Genomic DNA, 22859 nt, shown 5'->3' with positions numbered 1-22859 from the left:
GGTCGGATTAGTCTCCTGTTCCAGCGCGTACTCCACGCCTCGAATCGGAGTAGTATATAGCGGCAATTTGCGCGCGCGAAACCTAGATCGCGTAATCTAGTTACCCGCCGCGGTGCGCGGCGATAGAGATCTGTACAGGGGGAACCAGCCCCTTCTGGACATCAAGAGAGAGATTGTAGATTGTAGGCAAGAGAAGACGTAATCGATTAAGCATTTTCTACCTCTGTTATTGAACTACCTTTCCACTCCTGAACTTCTGGGGAATTTTCGAGTATTTCGAACATGTCTTCCTTCAGAGATATTTGTACTCGGAAAATACCACACGGGAAGTGAGGGAAGAAATAACGAATGTTCTATTGGGATGCGTCTAGGCCTATCCAGTATTCCTTCCATCATCTACCAATTTGACCACTATATTCAAGGAGGGAGTTCCCGTGGCAATCCTGACTATCTGAATAATTTTAAAGTGGTTCAGGCAAAGATAGCGCAGTCAAAAATAAGAATAAAATGGTGAGGTTGTTCTACCATTCTACAAGAGTACGGTTCCACTTTCGATGAAAACTGAATCGTCTGAATCGAAGGAAATCCTGCGGGACCATAGGAAGAAAGAATCGAATCTGGATCTTACCTGACTCGGAGCTCTCATAGGAGCAGAAAGAAGAAACAGCGACGTCGTGGACGAGTACAATAACCGAAACGAGGCAATCCGCGTAGAGAACAAAAGTCTTCGAGCTTCCACGAAACGAAAGGGACGTGAACGCAATGTAAACGATCGCCAGCGCCGTCCAGCGTCGAGCGTATTCCGCTGTTGCGCGCAGAAACGGCACCGAGCTGGTCAAATTACGGAGCTTTATGAGCGACGAAGGGACCCCGAAAGCGGAATGTCCCGGATGCAGAGAAACGTTGCCTGCCCTCAGAAAGCGCGGACTTTATGCGAGACGCTGAGTTCTTCCCAACAAAATATCGAAGATACTTCGTAAATCCTACTTCCGCGCTTCAACAGGTCCAAATCTCTCGGGCCATCTCCCGGGAAGTCCCATGGACGTCCAAAGGATAACACGTAGTCGTTTCGACCTCCGTCTGTTTGAGTTCAAAGGACAACATCGGTTTTCCAAGGATAAACGAAAAAGGGAAGAAAAGGGCGCTTCGACCGCAATCGTCTCGCGCCATTCGGTCCGACGCGACGAGTCGACGACGTGTTGGTTGTTTACGAAACGATCGATCCACGAGAACCGAGCGCCGAGGAAGAAAAGGAGCGAGGAGATAGGGAAGAAAAGAGATCCACGAGGTCTCGAGCCGTCCCCGTCGTCTCAAGTAGAATGACAATTATTTCTGGCCACTGGGTAGATGGCGCTTGGCGGCTCTCCTTTGCCCCGTACTCATATGCATGCCCGTCATGCTTAAGTAAACCGAGTTTATTCTAAGCCCCGGGTACAGTGCCCTAGAATACTCGTTTCGATGGCCAGCTCAGAGCACCGCCGCTGGAATCTCAATCTCCACGAAATCGGGGATCGTTCGATCGCGAAGGCCCCTTGCCACGTATCGATGCGTGGCTCTTCTTCTCCCCGTGGCCGAGAGCTTTCTCGGAATACGCCTCTATCGCGATAAGCGAAGCGAAACGCGCGAGCGGCACGCGAGCCGAGTCACCGGGAGCCGCGGGCTGCCGTCTTTTTCATCCGGGATCGGCGATCGAGGCAAAGCGCGCGCGTATCCGAGTCCGAGTGCATATCGAGCGTGGCGGCCTAGAATACTCCTTTCAACGGTCAGGTTACCCAGCAAACGCGCCGCGAGCCGATCGAAAGCGACAAGTGCAGCAGCACGTTGTCGCTGGAATCCCGGGGAGTGGGAGCACGAATCGGAACCATTTCGCGTCCTCGACTTTATCGCGGCTCGTTACGTCAGACACTGCGATCGCCAGCAAGACACGCGATTTTCAGTCGATTCGATAAGCCGACTAAGTATAGGCGCACACGACCGATAATTTTGTTGCTTCGACGAAAGCCTGATTATAGACTGAACAATTCTTCTTCCTTTCTTTCCTGTTTATCTAATAGAGAAGACAATTTAGAGATGACAATCGATGTATAAAATTCTGTTAAGGCTATAATCTGCCTGTAGTTAGACCGAGGAAATTGTCGATCGTGTGCGCTTAAGCTAAGGAGCGTATGTTGATTGTCCATGTTATCGCGCTTAACACCGTTGTATTTTGATCAAATTCTTCTCAGTAGCCGATAACGCTGCTTTAGATTTAAAGGTGTCTAATGGAGAGTCCTCATGCAGAGAAGTATTGTACGAGTTAAAGAGGATTATTAGTTGTGAGTCAAGGAGGATTATTAGTTACTAACCAGGAAAGTTGCTTTTACGTGCTTAATCGTTTGCTTACTCAATAATGCGATTAGTATCACTTTGTTAGCCGTATAATTTATGGAGAGTTTCTTGAAAGAGAAGTGATTTCTAATAGATGGGGCTGACGTGTTTAGGTTGAACAAGATTAATATGTCAGAGTATATTACATGTCTATTTAACACCTCATAAACAAAAAGAAGAGCAGACATAAGACGCCTGTTCATAATCATGATTAGAATCATTTCCAAACAAAACATTAGAGGAATGGAAAAATGGTCCCCTTCAAGTATAATAAAATGTCTTCACCCTGTTCTTCCGTATTATATAAATTCTTCTCCTTGTTGTACATTGAAATTTTCCATAAATGCATAAAGATCTGCAGTCTGATCGTAATCCTACGTAAACATGGGACGGCCCATAGACTTTCAAGTTCGGTAGTCGTATTAATCAAAGCTTATTAATTGTTCCTTAAGATTGTATCGACGGCACCCAAGGTGGGAAGGCGAATTTTCCTTGCAATAATTAATATCGAGCCGCGGCGCGGACTCTCTCACGAAACTGCATTCCTGGCATAACCTTTTATCAGCCGTGGGGACTGGACGGGTCCGGGGCGCTCGGCGCGCTCTCTTTGCGCTCTCTTGCGCGCTGCCCTGCACCTTTTACTTCGGATATCTCGCATTCTACGTGTATATTATCTTACTCACTTTCGTGCAACCCAATAAGGCGCCTATCCCGCCGAGTCTAGCGCCGGCTAATAATATCGAGTGCCGCGGTTTGCACGAAAGTCTCCGTCTCTCTTTCTCCCCGTCACCCCGCTCCCCTTTGCTCGCGTGTGTAACCCCGTTCGTTATTTATCCTTTAATGAAATTCCCTTTCGTAAATCGTTCTATCCGCCCCGCTCCTCTGACACAGCCATATTCTTTTCACGCTGCTCCTGATATTGGCTCGCGAACCAAGTTCCACGACCGTGGGAAATTTCATTCCGAGCCGATACGTCGCGCGCCGACTCCCGCGAACGGCGAACGGACCTCCAACTGTCCCGGCAGTATCGTTTCTCCAGCTCGCACTCGAGGCTCGCGAAAATTCCAATTTCACCGTGAATTACGAGTTTTTGCCAAAGACAATTGCCCTTCACCGTCGACACGGATTTATTCGCGGGCAATAATTCCAGGAAAATGCACCGGGGGAACACGGTGGACGTGCTCAGCTAGCGTTTCGCAATTAACGAGCTAATAAAGAATATTGTTATTCGAGACGAGCGATATTTTCGGGCAACGACCTCGTGGAACGATGGCAACTCGATAACATTGATGCCCGAGGAAAGATCGAACCTCTTGGCGAGCGAATCAGCTGGCAAAGAGATATTGGATAATTGAATAAAAACGCAATAATTTAGCGGGCGTAATGAGCTGGCTGCGCGAAAACTGATACGAATTTCTGTCAGAGCCATTGTTCGTGGCGCTCCGAGGGACCGTCTGCCGTCTGTCCGACGAGGCGCGGCGATAGAGGAAGGCGAGAGGAAGAAGAGGATGCAGGCGATCCAGGAATGTCGGCGGGATCTTTCATTCCGGGCACACGCAGTCGAAATTTGAATAGCCACGTAAAGCGGATCCAGCGGTGGGCTCTCTTTCTCGGTGACTAAGCCACACGCGAAAAGAATACCGACAGAGAGCGGACGAATCGTCGGCCCGAGGCGGGCCCGTCTTTCTCTGCCTGTTTCCACCGCTTCCCTCCTTTTATTTTTTGCCCCACGAAACCCGCATTAATATTCATCAGGATTACAAAAAACAATGCCGCCCACCGGCACCCATGACCTGTTGAGCCGCGGCCATCAAACGCGGATTATGTCGGATTACAACTTTATAATTGAATCTCTATGCGAAACGGGCCTTTCCTCCAGTCCACCCACGTCCTGCAGCGGCCTCGACGCTAGCCGAATTCGTGGAACGAACAAAAAAAAACACGGCCACGACCGCTCGTAATGACGGCACTGTGAATCGGCGACGAGCGCCGAGTGATTCACCCGCGACAGATAGCGACGTCGCGATGCCACCCGCGACCGATCGACCCGTCGGCTGGGTGAATAGGGAGCGAAGGTTCCAACGAAAAATAAAAAGAGAGAACGCCGGGGTCGATATTTCTGGGTCACCGGATATATCGACGCGAACCACACCTGCCTTTCGTTGCTCTATTATGTCGTCGATTACGAATCGGGACAAATTGCCGAAGAGGAAAGTCTTTCGAGGAAGGGATTGCGAATCGACTTCAGTCGAAGCGGGAGAATTATCGAACGAGAAACAGTCGAACGCTCTACGTTGAGGAAACAGAGGTTTCTATATGGCTCTGTGAATACATGTAGCTTGATATCTAGGTTTCAATCGGTGAGTTGGAGAAGAATACCTGTGCAAGTACGAGAGCCATATTTTGAGATATTTGATCTGAATATGTTCTGGGCATTTTATGTATCCGGATACCAAAGCCAGAGAATACCTATCAAGTCCACTGGTTTCCTGTGCGATTTAATACATTTTGAGTCTGAGATACCAGATACAGCTACGGTTATAAAATTATTCGGAAATGAGTAATTTTAGACTTCTACTGTTCTTCAGCTCACCAATTCATGGTCATTATACTCGGTCCTCAGTACTCTCTCCAAATGCACAGTTCACATATAAATAATTAACTCTTACCTGACATAGTGCCAGGGTTACAATATAATACAATCCTTGCCAAAGCTATTACATTATTAAAAACAATTAATAATAGAGCACACAGAATTCACAACTTCTCTGTTCATTAATACCCACAAGTAATTCACTGATATTTACACAAACAGTATCAATTAAAAATGAGGTATTATAAATGGCGAGACCCTTCATACCAGTGAAGACTTAAAGGTAACAGAGTCAGCTAACTCACCCTGCACAATCCATCACAGAGTCTCCCCATCGACGATTGATTCTCAAAAGCTTTCGAATGTGTCGTCCTGACCCGCCCTCATCCTTAAAGCAGCTCGGCTCGCCTCGGTCTAACGCTCGCGAGACAGCAAGACGAGAAAGTTTTCGTCGGCTCTGGTTCGAGGAGCGAAGCCGAGCGTCAGAGCGTCCGCGCGTAATTACCGGCGACGCGAAGAAAACTAATTCTACCCGCGAGTTATATTTAGCGGAACGAGTTAAAACGATTCATCGGCGAACGCTCGAACCATGAAAGCGCGCACTTCATCAAAGCGCAAGTATTTGCGGAGCTGGCCGCCTTACAGCCATTCAAGGTAAGTAACCGGAGCTCGTATTGAGTATCGTGAGTACTGCCGGAGGCGGTGAGTTAATCAGCTTTTCGCCGGGAACACGCCTCGCCTGGCGAGGTGCGTTTCCTTCGTCGACGACCGATTCCCGATTCTCGTCACTTCAACGCTGGAAGATGTCCATGAGACGATAATAGCTGCACAGTGACGACTGTACAATGATGTCTGGAAAATGGACCGAGCCTCGAGCGTCGCTCGTTAATCGAGCGTCATCGACGCGAGGACGCGGAAGCTCTGGCAAGGTCAGCGAAGACAGTGGTATCGGAGAACACGTGCATCCGACTTCGAGGAAGACGTCAGGGTCCAGCTGAATCGAGTTTTCGCTGCAGCGACTGGAATAACGATGCTGCGTCGCGTTTGATCTAGGTCCTAAAGCGCGCTCGGCCAAACGGATCGGTATTCGTAGGTGGAATTCGCGTCCCAGTTGCCATTCCCCGTGGACGCGCGCCCATGCATTCATCGATCCCCGCGAGCACGCTGGCACGCCTCATTACGGGGAATCGATAGTTGCTCGCTGACAAGTCTGCACGCTGTTCGCTATTCGACACGGGACAGAAGCTCCTCTCTGGATCCTCTCTCGAATCGGGAGCGTAAAGTTTAATTACCTGTAATTGCGTTACAGCGACGACGCATTTCCACCGCGGGGACACTTAATATTCATGAGACTGATTATCGCTCGACCGTTAGACCAAGACGACATTTCCACTCAGAGATTTCTTTCCATTTCTAAACTGTGACTCACGTAATCGCGCCTCATCTGCGAGCCAGTGCGCGCCTAGCTATATACGGTGCTGTTTATGCGAGAGCACCGCCTTCCCACTTTACGCGCTACTCTTTCCGCGTGCGCAGGCTTCGATAAAAGTCTCGGGGTTCCAGTGTTGGCGATTCGAGTTGATTCAACTCTCGATCGTCTCACGCGATCCCATGGAACGATCGCAGAATATTCGCGAAGACGCGCGCAGCCGATGGATTCGCGTTGAAATCGCTCGCGCGTCGGTCATTGGTCACCGCGCTAATTTTGGCAGAAGGGCTCAAGGGGCTCCGTGAATAATGTTTAACCGTGCCGCGCAGCCTGTTTACGCGCTTTGCTCCCGCGCCCACGCTCCCCTGCGCCTCCCTTGTCTACGCATATTTCCGCTTACACGCGCCGCTTCACAGATCTAAATAGATATCCAAAACAATTCGAGTCAGATTTGCAAACTGTGCTCGGCCGACTGCCGAATACGCTTCGAATGTTTTTACGTTCAGAGTGCCATTCAGTTACCAGCCAAGCTGGGAATTTATTCGTGAATTACACGCGGAACTGTGTTCCTGCATGCTTCCGTTTTTTTCGATAGTGTTTTCTTTCTTGCTGTCAGCGATCGAGGGAAGGGACAGTCTATTACGATCAATAGCAAATGAAGGAAGGCTTTAAAGACCGCCTGGAAGAGGTATGCTTGTGGGAGGATCCTCGGGGCTGTTTGGAGATCGCCAGGGACTAGGATGTCTCTCTTTCTTTCACGACCTTTATTTGTTAATGATTCCAGGAACGAAGAGTGAGGTAATCGAATGTATCTACTTGTAGAACTGCTCGTTTAACGGAGACGACAGGTTAAGATGGAGAAAAAAGCTGGAGACGGGTGAGTGAAAGAATTACGAAGGGAAGTCGACCGATAATTAAAAGTTTTAATTATGCAGCAACGCTGTCGGCTGCGCGATGGCCCAAGGAACCAGGAAAAGTCCTGCAAGAAGTCTTATCGAGGTTCGACCTTTTCACCCTCTCTTTAATCAAGAAAAATTTTTATTATTTCACCGACACAGTCCTCGCAATCGCTTCTTTTGTTTACGTCATTGTTGCTTGTGTCTACCAGGAGGGGAACACCACTGCGGCCTAAATGGAAGCGGAACTCATCGATACTGAGCTTAATTGGTCCGTCGATGGCACTTTGGAACAATGTACCAGCGTTTGTGTCAGTCACAGTTTAATACGCTTATTAAAAGTTCATTAATTATGCCTGCCCCTCCCTCGCTCGTGGAAGCAATAATGCGCGCGCTGTAATCAACTCTGTGCGAGTTGGTCAAGTTTCCGGCTACAAATTTTCTATCTTTCCATGGCGATAGGGAGAATTTAGAATCTGAAAATTTCGAGGCGATAGCGATCTCCTATTGAAATATGATAGCAGCAGAGTTCCAAAGACCCTCAAATGTAGCATGAAACTTGTATCAAGACAAAACTACAGAAACCTTAGAAAACAGGAAACGCACGATTCGAAGCCGAGAGAACTCCGAGGGCTGATCCAGGGAACGAAAGCGGGCAGACAAAGGTAAAGAAGCCGCGTGTCGTGAACCCTTCGGATTCACTCTCATCCGTCCGTTTTCCCATCTTTTTATCCCGCGAACCGGAGCCGCGCTTCATTGTGGCTTCAATCTTTTACGAGCTCCTCTGAAAGAGCCTCGCGATCGGGAGTTGAAGAGGGACCAGGAGAGGGGGAGAAAAAAAAGCCAGGAAACCAAAGAGATACGATGAAGCGTCAAACGCGCGGCGAGGCTTCCGTCCATGCTGGCTGGCTGGTTGGCTTTTGCGGCCCTTTCACCTTCCGAGGGCTTTTAAAGTGGAACTCGCGGAGAGCCACAGGAACACACAATGCGGATTCGTTCTGGCCGTGCACGCCGATGACATTTTCCGCGCACTGTTCCGCGCTCGTTGCCTCTCTGTCGCCTTTGACGCGCACCTCCCGTTTTCATTAAGGCTTTATTAACGGTCCAACGCACGATTGGAAAACCAGTCCGTTAGTCCATCCGCCCCGTCCTAGATGCACACCCACGCAACCTGGCTCCTCTATCTGCCGATCATTCCTGATCGAGAATCATGGTGCTAATGTCTTCGGCGAGAAAATATCCAAGCGCCAATATTTTCCAGCTTGACTCCTCGAGTCTACTCTCCTCAGAGGCGTGGGACTGTTATCTCTGCCGGAAGACGTCGAGATGACTTTCATACGTTTAGACGTGACGCGAGAAAGGCGCGACGGTCCAGTGGGAATCGCGCCGCGACAATATAGATCCTCGCGTGTAACCGTGGCCGCGGTTCCCATCGATTCCGCTCCTATCGGGGAGTATCGGGCCCAGCGTATCGCTGCTCGATCACGGAACGGGGAAAGATAGCACTCCCACGAGAGCCGATCGGATCGGTTTCACCACGGCCGAACAGGCGGCTGAGAAACTCTGACTTTTCCTGGCCGCGCACGATTCCGCGTACGCCTATACCGTCAACTGTTTTCCTTCCCTACTTTCCTGGCAAGGGTTTAGGGACTCTTCTTCTTGCTTTTCTTCGATTGAGAATTTAGTGTTTCTTTGCCGAATGATAGTTGAATTTTAGGAATCAGCGCTGTTGAGGGAACCTTAGGTTTGAGAGCGTAGAAAGCTCGAGGAGTCATTTGATACGAGTGAAACACTGCTATCGATCGATTGTTTGAACTGTTTTCGAGTGACGTGAAAAGGGCTGTCCGTGTTGCGTTTCGAGCAAGATCGGGTCGCGGGATCATTGTCGAGGGTCAACGATACCCGGGCATCGGTGTCAATGGTTCAAATGATCGGTGTCGAGTGTCGCGTCAAAAATTACGAACAGAAACGGGGAACACGCACAGCCGGTTCTGCACGATAAATCCTCGGTGATTTACGATTATTGATCGTTGAGCAATACACTGTAATTCGCAAATGCATACTTTATCGAGGTGGACTGAAAAATGATCGGCCAATAAATACTGTACAATTACCACGCGGTTCGGTGGAACAATGCGGGCGAAATATTTCCAAGCGTTTTGCCTTTGTTTCATTTTTATCTGTTCGGTTCCATGCGTGAGCGTGTAGAATACGTACATGTGTCTTTTTTTTGGTCGAATCAAATAAAACGCTACAGAGAAACAAAATTTTGTCAGTCGAGCGTTCGATGAGATTTACGAGACGCGGCCTCGCTGCGTTCCAGCCGAGCTGCAGCATCATTCCGATGACAGCGGATGCCAACAGGTCGAAAGAGCGCGCATTTAACTATTAATCGCATAATTGGCGCAACTTCTACGTCCTTGAGCCTGTTAGAAAAGCGCCGCGCCGGGAGACCGACGAGGACGCACTCGTAATCTCTCTCGAACCAAGTCCACTCGCGCCTCGCTTCACCTTCGCACATAAGTACCTGATCCGATCGTCGACAGACGAACGCGCGCCGTCCAGCCTGCATCTACTGTCTGACTGGGGACGCGTCCAAGGACCCATTCTACTGACAGGTGAAGCACGCGCTCGTAGACGACTTGCGCGCTCTACTGCGCTACGATCTTCACCACAGCTGGACCATATAAATCCCAATTGTTCAAATATTTAAATTTTCAACACTTCAAATATTTAAATATTTACATTTTTAAACACTCAACATTTTCAAGTATTCGTATATTCAAATTTTCAAATATTCAAACTTTCAAATATTCAAATTTTCAAATATTCAAATTTTCAAATGTTCAAATTTTCAAATATTCAAATATTCAAATTTTCAAATATTCAAATTTTTAAATCCTGAATTTTCCAAAATACCAAATATCAAAATAATTCTGCAGGGAAAACGAAATACTGTCAACAACCTTTTTCACTACTGAAGCCACTCACTCTATTCACTGCGCTCACTGTACCTCACAGATCTGTCAGCACATCTCCCAGTACCAAATAGGACAGTCTAAGAATCCTGAGACCAGTAGCGATAATCACGAGGTCCCGAAGAGAAAATCGGAGAAAATCGAGGATCGTCGATCTTTCGGATCGAAGGAGCGCGTGTCGCTGGGCCGGTTTAAACGAGGCGCTAGATCGTTCCCGCGGAGGCAAGCCGGCAAATAGGCGTTGCACTTTAGATCGCTATCAGTGTGGGTAAACGTTTGAGCGTTCACCGTCGGGTCCCGGAACATAGAAAACTAGGAGTTCGGCTCGTATATCATGACGGCAGATAAAAAGTTTTCGCTCGTAAGCGCGGGGTTATCTGGCGGATTCCTGGTAAATGTTCCGAACCCAGACAGACAGACCCAGACTAGTCGCTTAATCTGCCCAACCATTACATTTAGTCAGGGCGATGGTAGTCACGCAGAGGCACCGCGTGCAAAACAATATTCAAGAACGTTACGATCCCTGCCAGTCCTCCCACCTTCCGCCACGAGGCAGCATCGATACTTTACGCCTCGTCGCGCTGACAGACGTCTGACTTCAAGGTTCGCGACAATTGCTATCTATACCGAGTCGGAGTTCGTCTGGAGCTTTTGAAGAGCTGGAGCGACACGATGTGCCGACTTTTCAGCGCTCGTGCCCGAATAGAATGCCAGAGGGTAGAACAGGAACAAAAGCACTGAGTTATCGGCTTTTTGTATCCCCCTTATTACGATGTTTGCTCGCGAGCAGAAATACTCGCCGCTAACTCAGCCAGGATAGTTCGAAGGTTTAATTCCAACTGGTATAATTCAGCTTCGAGAGAAATTCAATTCCGGGGTTGAAATTTCATTTGAAGATATCGCGATACCGATCCCACGGCTTATTCGCTGCTAACGCGTCGCGAGCAGATACCATCGAGCAATCCCTCTGCAGCAACGTTTGCGCTGCCAAATCGATTAACGAAATTATCCTGGCAGAGGTCAGGTAAAAGATGCGATGTGGAGGGTTGAAGACTCACGTGAAAGGGGAGAGCGCATGGTAGGCGATGCAGCTCTGGAAATGATATTTCAGTGGATTTCATCGTGGCCGAGGCACTGGCGCACAGAGGACTTGTCTGTGATCGTATATCGCTCGACGATACAAATTTACTACTCGTTACTGGAAAATACGGTAAACGCGGGTCAGTGATCTATGGGTGGTTCTGGAGGCCGTTGCGTTAAGGGGGCTTTGCCGACTCCCCCGTCGTGATCCGACCTCGTTCCTCACGGTATCGAGGTCTCCTAGGCGTGATTTATTCTCACAGGTACTCGAAAGAAACGTCCACGAATAGTACACCTCGTGGGCCACAATCGACGCCCTGTCCCTATCAATTCCTCGATAAAGATATATCTGCGAATTCTAGGAAGACGTTCAGAGTGTATGTCCCAATAACTAAACACTAACATTAATGTTATTCGATTTCAGGTTTAAATTCTAATAAAAATCATAAAATATGAAATAATATCCTCAGTTTCTGGAACCTCGTAACTAAAGTATCAAGATATATCATTTCTGGTTGTCTACTTACTGGGACACTGGACATCTTAAGCGTTTACTGGGACATTCACCTCAACAAATTTTCTTCCTTCCTTTCTGTTGTCTCAGTGGCCAGCAATTATCGAATAACTGGTGACGCGATAATCGCGACCACCGGTTGAACGAAGAAGGTGGCTCGATCCGTTTTAAAAGTTAATATTTAGCAAACCACCAGCGGTGGCGGGTGTTTTATTAACACGTGGCAGCCGGAACGCGTGCCAGCGCTCCTCGGTCAAGGGGTCAGTCGACCCACACACCACGCGATTACAAAACAAAAAGGGGAACTTAATTGTACCGGCCACCGGCACTCCACCGCCCGCCGCTCTTTTTATATCTGCAACAATAACTTGTCTCTCGGTGGCGAGGCCAAATTTAGAGCTGCCATATTAGGGGAGCGAGCTTTCTCTTTCTCCCTTTCTCTCCTTTTCCCATCCGTACTTCGAATATTTCGTGGACGACGGTGAAGCAGAAGGGGGAGGGGGGAAAACGCGCGAGCTTTAAGCTTGTTTCCGCTTCATTCGGGAACGAGGAGCACCGGTGACCCGGTAATTATATTATATTACCAGCAATTAAGGGAACTTGCTGAACTTTTGCTACGCATCGCGATGCCTCCTGCGCCCGCGGTGAAACGACCGCTCGTAGATAAGGAAAATTTAACGCGCCTCCGTTCCTACTCTTTTTTCCTTCCGCTCCTGTTTTTATCCTGCTCTCCAAACGAGGTATTAAATTAAGGGGCGCCGTTAGGGAAAATCCTGCGCTCGGTGATCTCCAGAAAGTCTACGCGCCACAACACGCTTAATTGCGTACGCTCATGCAAGCGCAATTACCGGACCGCGAGCTTCTGCAAATACGAGTTAGGCATAGAATTTGAAGGGCAAACTGCGCCAACTTCGAGCGTTCTCGGTTACAGTGAGTTTAAGACACGGGAAGTTTGGGGATTGCAGACCCTACGATCTCTGGCTAGATTACTCGCTGAACATAGGTCGAACAAATTATCTTTTATCGGGGCAAGTGATCGAGCAGGCAATCGATCCAGAGATAAGGCGAAAAAATGCTGTAAACTCGGTCTGTTCGATGGAAGAAGCAGCACTTTATAGAAGAGCGCGGAAAGTTGCGTGCCCGTGGGCAAGAAGCGTGCTCGTGACGCGGAGCGGTGCGTGTAGGAGCACCGCTCGGCCGACGCACCGAAATAGAATTTCGAAATAGACCCAATATTTTCGTCGTCTCGCATTTGCACCACCTCTTCTTGCCTGCCAGAGTCCTCTTAGTCGTCGTCGTCGTCTTCGTCGTCTTAGTCTTCGTCGACGTCGTCGGTGCCCGAGAACGCGCGAGGAGAGAAAGAAAGGGCGAGCGAGGGAGAGAGAAGCTCTCCTTCAATCCCTAGGCTTTTCCAGACCGTAAGAGGCTTTGGTCGTCATTCATACCGAGCTCGGAGACGCTTCGAAAATTTTCTCCCGAGGATTTCTCTGAGAAGTTGAATTAGACTGGATATCGGGCCAATGTATCCTTCGACCGAAGAAACAGTCGGTCCATCGCTGCTTTTTATGGGAAACTCGATAATACACTGATTTCATTGGAACGAAACTCTTAACGGTACCCAACACGCATAAGCGACCACCTACCGACACGTTCTATTTCTTAAGTGAATTTTCGAAAACCTTCGTTCCTGAAAATTCCTTGGTCTCGGGGGTGAACCGAGCAGGACACGCGATGCTCGCGATTTCGAGGCAAGAACGATCGAATCTCGCGAAATAGCCAGTCTGAAAGGTAAGAAAATTCCTGAAAATTCCGTGGAGAATCCGAGGCGATGGGGACGCGTCGCGAACAGGGTCACGCCAGGAGAAAGAGAGAAAGACGCGAAAGAGATCGGTGGGATCGAGGATGGGCAGGGGAGCGGTGGGAGGACAAACGAGTTTGTTTTCTACGATTTTCCCACAACGAACATGGCGATACGCGATAGGACTGCGCTCTGTCCACGTATAGAAAGATAGCTACGTACACGGAATAGCAGAGGACACCATATAAACAGCGCAGTACAGTTCCGCGAGCCAGCGATGCGACTAAAGGCAGAATCCCGGTCGTCGCTGGATCCGGCTCGCGGCCGCTTCGCCTTATACGATGATCGTCCGCCATCAGCGCGTTCCCGCTTGACCACTGCATTTGATGCAAAGAAAGTAAAGACGGGGATCTGCCGATTTAAGAGCAAATGCCACCGTCCGTCTGTCTCCGACGGCGACTTGATGTCTCTTCTGCGCTGAGATCTCCACAAACAAGAAACCGCTTCAACCCGCGATACGATACTCGCACCTTTCACGCTTTTGCACTTTTCTCGACCTCTCGTCAGTCACATCTCGTCAGCGTTCGATATTTTTGGGACACACCTTTCATTGAAAAAGCACTTCTGTACGTTCTACAGGTTTTTACAATGGTACATTCGTGGGAACATTAAGCTCACCGATGGGCACACGATTATATCGATTATCGTTCGGCAACCGAACAATTGGACAATTATTTGGTCAGCGGGCGCGTAGAACGACCGCGAGTTTTCGACTACCTGGAACAGTTGAGGGTTGAAGACAGAAGGGGAGTGAACATGACCCATGGGTCGATATCGATTGGTTATCCACTGTTTGCGCCCCACAGTGAGGATTATTACGAGAATTCTTATCGTCGCGCTCCTAACGAAACGAGTTTCTAATGGTCTCTTTTTCGAATCCCTTTGGAATTTATCGCCACTCAGTTCGCGCAGTCACGTCACGCGTTGCTCGTTAATAATGAATACAGTTTTTGCCGCGCGTGGCGTGTCCAGCGCTCTCATCCACAGCTTCTCCTCGTCATCCCTTCAATCTCGCTACCTTACAACTCAACAGCTTTCTGATAAATGTACAGAGCAGAGGGTTCCTGAAACTCCAAGAAACGTCTAAGAAAACACAGGGGTTGAAATAGGGAGGATCGAAGAAAAGCAACGTGGAAAATTGAACGAGACTCCCAGACCGATGAAAGTTAAAGAGCAGCGAGCGAATGAAGAACGAGTTTTTTCCGCAGGCCCTGTCGAGACATTACGTCCAATTGAACTCGGCCGACGCGCTCGGTCGCATCCTCCTCGACAAACAAAACCAGGAGACAGTCTCCCCTCTTTGTAAACGCGGTTATTGTAGCGATTCGCTCCTCCTCGATTTTCCCGATCCCTGCGCGAAAACTGACTCCCTACCCTCTTCCGTTCGCCACCTTCCCATCCATCCTGTTTTCTCTCGCGAGAAGGTGGTTCCTCCCTTTCCCCTTGGCATCCTCTCGCTCGTCGCGCGTCGCTGCCTCTTCCACGACGTCCCTACGTCCGCCTCCGCCTCCACGCAACGGCATCAATCCCCTTCCTAGCTGGCAACGCTACCAACATCGGCAGCCGCCGCCTCCTCCTGCTATCTCTTTCGCGTTCTCGCCCGCGTTCTCGCCCGCGTTCCTTCGTTTTCTGCCCAGCTTCCTCTATTCTTCTGGCCTCTCTCCTCCCTGACGGGGCTTTTATTCGACTGCCCTTGTTCTGGCTTGCCGACGCGCTGCAGGACGCGGCGAGGAGACACCCGTTGCTTCGGGCCGCGACTTGGACGAATTAAGTCGAGGGAAAAGTGGGCACGCCGGCTCCTGGGGAGCCAGAGGAGGTGGGGAAGGTCTCGGTAGAGCACTCGGGGGCAATAACTCGCAGCGTGTTGCGACTACGCGATGACGGCCAGACCGCTGGTCGCTGCTCTCTTTCTTTCTCTGCCCTCTCGCTCGCGTCTCCTTTACGCGCCTCGCCGCCGAGCCGTTTCCTCTCGGCTGACTCCCCTGCACCTTACTCACGGGATAGTTTCGTCTGCTTTCCGCCGCGGTTCTCCACGATCTCATTTTTCTGAGGTATTTGCATCTCGGTCTGAGCGTGGCCTCTTTAATGGGACCTGAGGAGCTGAACGCTCGCGAGAGAAACAGGGCTGATTTTCTTGTTTTCGAATTTTCGTTTTCTGGCACAAAGTTAAGCAACTCGAGTCTGACACACTTGACGTCACTGTGTATCGTAATGCTCTCACGAATTCTTCACTCGTGTTCCAAGAAAAACCGTGTTCCCGCGCGGCGACTCGTTCCCCGTGCATTAACCGTGGCGAAGTGTTCTCGGGCCTGGCGAGATTTCAGGCCCGATAGTTCCCCTTCTGACACGAAACGCTTTTCCATCTGGCGGCCGAGTCGGCCCGCCGAGTCTACGAATTCGCGACGCCAACACTTGCCCGATCGACTTATCTCTGCTCGCCAAGTGCTGCACTAGATCCTTTGCAGCAGTTAACCTAGACCAATTCCTGAGAGATTGAAATATTCTGTACATTTCGAGCGCTACAAATTGAGACTTCTGTGACGAGGGAAAAGACGAAAAGTGGAAGGAACTCGGAGCAGACGAAGATCAGCTCCCCGAGGATTAGCGGAGTCTGAGCTTCGCTAAGGGCTCGCGACAACCTTGAACGCGCTTCCGGGGCTTGGCTGTGGGACAAAGCTGTTGGAGTTCCGCAAATACGGGCCCTCCGCGGGTATCTACGATCCAGGAATAATTTAACAGACTGAAGCAGCTCGCCACCTCGTTAATTATCAAATTGTCTGGCGGCCTCCCCAACTCCTCGCGATCTACTTTGAGAGCTGAGGTGCTCAGTCAGAATGAGTCACATCGATAACAGAAACCATGGCAGCTCCATGGAGCAGTGTAAAATTCATCAGCACTTCCTGCTCCTCCACGCATCGCGCGACCTCTTTCGAATCCGCTGTAGCCCGATGGAAATAATACCCCCATTAGTAGGTTATTTATAACCGCGACAACCGAGATCTAGCAGCCTCTAACCGTGTTGCGTCAGACGCCTCTCCAAAGTATATTTTTTCATGGCGGAAACTGCTGGGTCGACCTTCGCGATGCAGGAATCGCCTGCATAGACAGGGGAAGGGTGGTGAAAAGGTGGCGAGGGTGAAGTACGCGAGCCACGTTCGGCGTAGAAAAAAGGGGCGTAGCCGCAAGCTGCGAGCCGGGCTCGCGACCATGATATTCAATCTGCGAGTCTTTAAGCCAGCTCATCCCTTAGTCGGACTAGAAAAGGAGCGTGTGCGGGAAGAGCAGCTGCTGATAGAAAAGCGAGGAGGGCAACCTTGGACGGGGGTGCAGGGCTTAACAGGCGGGGAAAACACATGTTATCGACAGGCTGTCCTTTTTTTGCTGGTTCGTGGCGGAGCTTCGAATCGGGGTTAAAAAGAAAACGAGGCCGAGGAAGGGAAGAGCGCGACGAGGAGGCTGACTCCAACTTTTTGCCGAGTTTTTAACGAGATACCGGAGCGTTTTCGACAGGACGGCAGAAAAGGGTGGAAGCGAGGGAAGAGAAGGGACTGTGGAGGAGAAAATCGTGTTTCTCGAAACGCGTCGCGTCGCTCGACTCTTTTTTCCCCTTTCGCGCAGACTTCCCCGATAACAAAAGCGGTATATCTTCGACGATGAATCCCCGTTCGCCTCAGTTAAATGCCTATAAGCGATAATTGCCGGGATTCCAGAGGGAAAGACGTTCCGCGTGGCCGAGGAGAGAGGACAGGCCCTCGTTAATCACGCGGAACATTTGTCCCTGGCAGAAATAGTCGAACGTCAGAAATGCGTCGGCATGGTAATAATATGGCCGTAATTCAATCGACGATGACGATAAGCGATAGCAAATTATCGCATTGTATCCGGGAACATTGATTGTCCTACGGCAACAGACCGACCAGCTGTGCCAATTTCGCGAATCCCCATCCAGAACGAGCCGACGACAGGACCACCAGCCAGGACATTTCCGTCGACGACGTTCGAATTAGCGAACATCGGGCTAATTCTAGGATGAAGGAGATCATAAATCCCGCGTTCTCGACGATATTAAAATCTCCATTGATACTCGTCCATTCTTACTCCAAAGAAGATTCGCGGGGATTCGCGAACATTAATCAAAATATTTCTCCGGGGTAGGATTATTCCAAAGCAGCCGTCAGATAGTACGCCAGTCGCGTGATAAATTCGACGGAAGTGGAACAAGATCGCGGGGAGCAATCGGAGTTATCTAATGGGTGATAACGTCAGGTCGGATTATCGTCGAAAAATCAGCGCGATATTCGAGCGGATAGGCGGTTCGCGAACCGTCCACGCGGTTCACCGTTCACTGATCGCTCTCCACGCTCGGATCGCTAAAAATAATCACGCTCGAGCGAGCGACCGGGTACGTTAGATCGGCAGTCGCCCAGCAGTCTACTCGATCGAGGACCGACACGGCCAACGACATGCCGCAATTTATTCGCCGTTCTAGCTCGAGCCGTCGATTCAACGCTCGATGGGAAACCGCGCTGGATTATCGAGATCAAATTATGACGTTAAAGTCTCGACGCATTCTCGAATCCCAAGAGTTGCCCACTGGTGGCCTAGTAGCTTTGCCAGAGAAGGTGAACGATACATTTATTATAGACTTTATCGATGCTAGATACCTACGCTAGTGGTTCTAGAAAATATGTCGTGTTAGAGATACAAATTCTACCGCCTGCAATTGAATTAATTCATAAGCTCCAATTTTTAGGGAATATAACTCGCGTGGTTATAGACCGTGCCTCGTATAGAAGTGCATCGTGACTCGTGGCAGTGAGTCAAAGTGACTCAAGCTGCAAGTTTTGACGAGTTTGGGAAAAAATCGTGAAAGGGAGGAGGCACCACGCGACGCAGTGGTTCGCGAGGCACCGTCACAATCGCATTCCAGGTAAACTAATTTCGATGCGAAACGACGAGCTCGCTGGCCAGGTGGAGCAGCATCGAGAGCACCGGTTCTTCGGATCGGCGGATCACCTCGAAGACCTCGTGCTCGAGGCTGGATCGCCGGCCGCCCAGCAGTCTACCTGCTCGCCGCCACGGTGTATACACACACCACACGTGTGGTCCCCCACCCTGCGCCCTCGCATCACCCCACCTCCACCTGTGCACGTGCGTGTGCGACCGTCTGCCTGTGCGTGAGCCTCCGTCCCCGGTATATAGAGCGTATCTGCGGGTTCCTCTGAGTATGGGCACAGGGCCGTACGTGCTCTGGATACGTACGTGCCGATTTCCCTCCCCCTGACCCTCCCCCTCCGGCGACGGGCCCGTTTCGCTCCCCTAGTCCCTCATCCCTCGCGCTCTCTCCTTGCCCCTTTCTCTCTGTCTCCGTCTCGGTCCCACTGGCTCTTCAGCTAGCTGCCTCTATCTCTTCGCCGCTTCTCCCGATGCCCTTGTGCCTTACTCCCCTTCCTTTGACGATCAATCTCTCGCGGCCGATGGACGAGCTCTGTTCCCGCAAAGTCGCCAATTATGCTTCGTCGATCGGCCATCGCGGGGCACAGGCCTCTCGGGGGTACTGGAGCTTCCAAGTGTCCCCTGAATTTTTGGGACCACGAAATGGAGGACGAAGGCGTGGGTGGATATGTGCCATAGGCGTCTCGATCGTGGTGCTCGAATTGTAAGTTGCTGTTAGGAGATGTACGAGACGTTTCGCGCGTTGACTACTGTCGATTTCACCGACGGCCTGTCACCTCTTTGCGCCGCCGACAATCACGAATTGGACGCGACAATACGTAACCTGCCACTCCCTTAATCGAAAGCCAGCCACCCTCCGTGAACAGTTACCCAATACCGTTCCCACAGTTAGCGGCTCGGAAGCGAGCGCGTCGCTCGCTAAACGATTTACGAGCACAGTTTTTCGAGTCGATAGTGTCACGGGGAAACGGTTCGTCATTATCGAGGCCTTTGACTATCTGCTGGAAGCACCGTTGCAGCGAGCACCGACAGACGGCCGGCCTACATACACCCATGCCTCGAACGCAACGACAATTGATGGCAATTAATTTCTGTAGCTGCTCGAAGGCCACGGCGTAGGAACCGAGAAGACGCCCTTTCGTCGAGAAGTTCATTTCACCTGTCCCCTTAGCGGTATCTGCAGTTTCGTGGAAGAAAATATTACTGGAACAGGGAAACGTCAAGCCCTGCGCCGATTAAGGAACGCCCGCATCTGCTGCGGCTCTTCAACGCCGAAATTACTCCCGCAGCCACTGAACGTTTTACCGCGCCCCTTTTAGGACCTGTCATCGCGCCGACACATTGCGCCAGTGAAGATTCTAGTCGGCGTGAGATAATGCAATATCATCGCGATGTGCGTGCTCCGCGGGCACGACCGAGCTTGGCTGCCAGACGCGCCCAGTCGCTGGTTGTTACTCCATGAAGCGCAATCATGGATGAGTCAACAATAGTCCAGCACAAATTTCCACGAAAGCGACGACTTAATCGCGACGAAACCGCGAGGAACGATCCCCTTATCACAGGAAACGATTGTTTCCCGTTATCGGTGACGAGAATTGTATACTAAATTCACTGACGAGTAATCAATGTAACTACGATGTATCGAGATAGCGCCAGCAACTGTGGATGACTAAATGCCTCACCGTGACAAGATACGAAACTCCCCGCTTATCGACCTAACGACCACTCTTCCTAGGAACCCTTCGATTCTCCTCTAATTCGTTCCAAAGATGCGAGGAAGCTTTGAGGAAAATTCTTGTTGGAATTTTTCAGGGTAGAGAGGTTCGATCGAGGACAGCTCGAGTTTAGTTCCAATTACAGGCGGAGAGCTCTTGTTTACGAAGTTGCGACTCGCGCCAGAGGTCTAACCAGTGATTTCATTAATGGCTCTCGGCGAATTCCAGCTTTGGGACAGGGAACGCCCGAAGTCCTTAAACGCGGTTTGTGAGTCGCGATCTTTGGAAGACCGTTTATCAGAGTTTCGAGGCACAATAGTTCTGAAGAGGCCCGAGGATAGTCGCGCGCTCTCGATATTCCGTTTCTGCTGGCCGTTGTCTCACTCGGGTGGTACGCCGAGTGTAAGCCAACAGAAGTAAGGACGGGTTTCCGATTAAGGCCTTATAATTGACGTCCCAGGTCCCCCCGTCTGGCTTAGTCACCGGCAACTGGAAGAAGGGCCGCCGGACCCGCTTTTGCGATCGCGGATCAACGAACCGTCGCGCACCAGACGCGTTTGCGCCCTCTTTTCACGCCCAACCATCCCTTTGCCTCAGCAAACGAGGGATGAGGTCTGACCTAACCCAGACCAACACCGATTTGTCAATCAAAAGTCTGCAATCCATCTGATCACTGGCTATTCTGAGAAAGGTAATATCGCGAACATAAACAATCCAGATCTTAGGTGATACTGCTGATAAGAGTATATTCGAAATAATGGTATCGAGGGGGGACAAATCAGTGACTCACGACAAATATTCGATGAGATTCACGAAACTACTTCTGATTCAAAGTTCCTCGAAGTACTCAGTCTGTGCATAAATCGATTTGAGGAAAAAGTGGCGTGGCGGAGCTCGGTGGCCCGAGAGACAAGATGCTCTTCGAAACTTGATAATAGGATAAGTCGCGAAAATTTTCGATACGCGTCGGGTTGGATGTGTAATACGCATCGGCGTGGCGGAGGGTGGGCGGGGGGTGTGCTAAGCAAACGAGCGCAACAGTTCTGAACTCGTAAACGAGACGAGAGAAGTGGACGACGAAAACGACGCTAACGAAGCTCCATGCCAGAGCTCTCCTCCAAAGAAGTATCAAAGAACTTTGCTCGCTTTGCGCCTACGACCCCTGCTCGTTCTCAGCTCGCGCTATTCGAAAAATTCTCGAGATATTTGCCGAGCGCTCGCTTTATGAATAAAACAGAATCTGAATGGAGCACTCTGAATTCCCTCCTCGTTGTTCAAGAGGATTACATCGCTGGGACTCAAGAAATTTCTGTAAGCTCCTTACTTAGCTAAATTTTTCACGCCGAGAAGCCGAACGGGCCAAGTTCTATATACATAATCGACGCTTGGATCCAAAAGGCGACGCACTCGGGAACACCGCGCTACAGGTCGGCTCGAGAGCCTTTTCACGCGAAGAGCCACATGTGCGTCAGCTCGTCAAAGGTTTCACAGATGTTCCGTGACGAGCTACTTTCGATATCTCGGGAGTCGACTGGCCGCGCACGACTTAGCGCGATAAATCAAGCGGGGAAGGTCGTCGCGCGGCGACGAGCAGTCATCACCACCAAGAGTGACTGGGATCTGGCTCCCTCGTCGCGGAACGAGCAAATCGGTCGAGTGCGTTGAACCGTCAACAAATTGGACCACCTTCAAATCTGCGATCCACATACCTTTGCAGTAGGAAACACGGAAATGTGGAGAAAGGAGGCTGATTGATCGTGAGCAGCGCTGAACCGTGAACGAATTGGATCATCTTCAAAAATCAGTGAATTTTGGCGTCGAGTTCCGACGAACAGATAGTCAGCTAATCGGTGACTGTGTTCGAATGGGAAAGGAGAAACTTGAGGAACGCTTGCGAGCTTGAAGGAGGTCCAACTTACGTGGCACGGTTTAAATATACGCGTGTTCGCGGCTCGATTACGCGCCTCGAGGAAAGCACCTCTTCCTTGTACGTGGGCGTGTAGCTAGAGTCTCGGATACAATAGAGCTACAACGTCAACGTGGACACGATTTATCGCTCCTGAACGATTCCATCGAAGATGAAAAACCTATCGGGCTTAGCGCTCGGATTAGTTTCCTGACGCCACCACAATGCCTTTATATGTATCGTACGGTACTCGGTATATCATTGGAATGTCACCTATATGGTATAAATATACCACTGGTACGATCCGATATCCGACAGTCCGTGCGGCAATATTAAAAAAATCGAAAGAGGAGATGGGATGTATCTTTCTGTTGCAACACTCTTTTAATAGAATTTGGGGAAATGTAACGAGGTTCCGATAGCATCGTTAGTTGAGTAAGAATCGCTGGAATATATTGGAATGCAATGATATTTCATCTCGTGGCAATCCTTTTGTGGAGGTGCTGGGATTCGGTGAAAAAATTCGATGAACGAACAGACTCGTCTAATGACTAACCCTCTGCTACC

At 50.1% G+C, this 22859-nt stretch overlaps 1 protein-coding gene across 6 annotated transcripts in view; it reads right to left on the bottom strand.

The window, feature by feature from the left end:
* Vn (membrane-bound neuregulin protein vein) overlaps positions 1 to 22859 on the bottom strand; it is a 176824-nt gene that overhangs the window by 152259 nt on the left and 1706 nt on the right. The gene's annotated exons all lie outside the window — the stretch shown is intronic.

Source organism: Calliopsis andreniformis, unplaced genomic scaffold (assembly GCF_051401765.1).
Source record: "Calliopsis andreniformis isolate RMS-2024a unplaced genomic scaffold, iyCalAndr_principal scaffold0022, whole genome shotgun sequence".
Classification (NCBI taxonomy): Eukaryota; Metazoa; Arthropoda; class Insecta; order Hymenoptera; family Andrenidae; genus Calliopsis; species Calliopsis andreniformis.
This window is presented reverse-complemented; position numbering and strand designations above follow the sequence as displayed.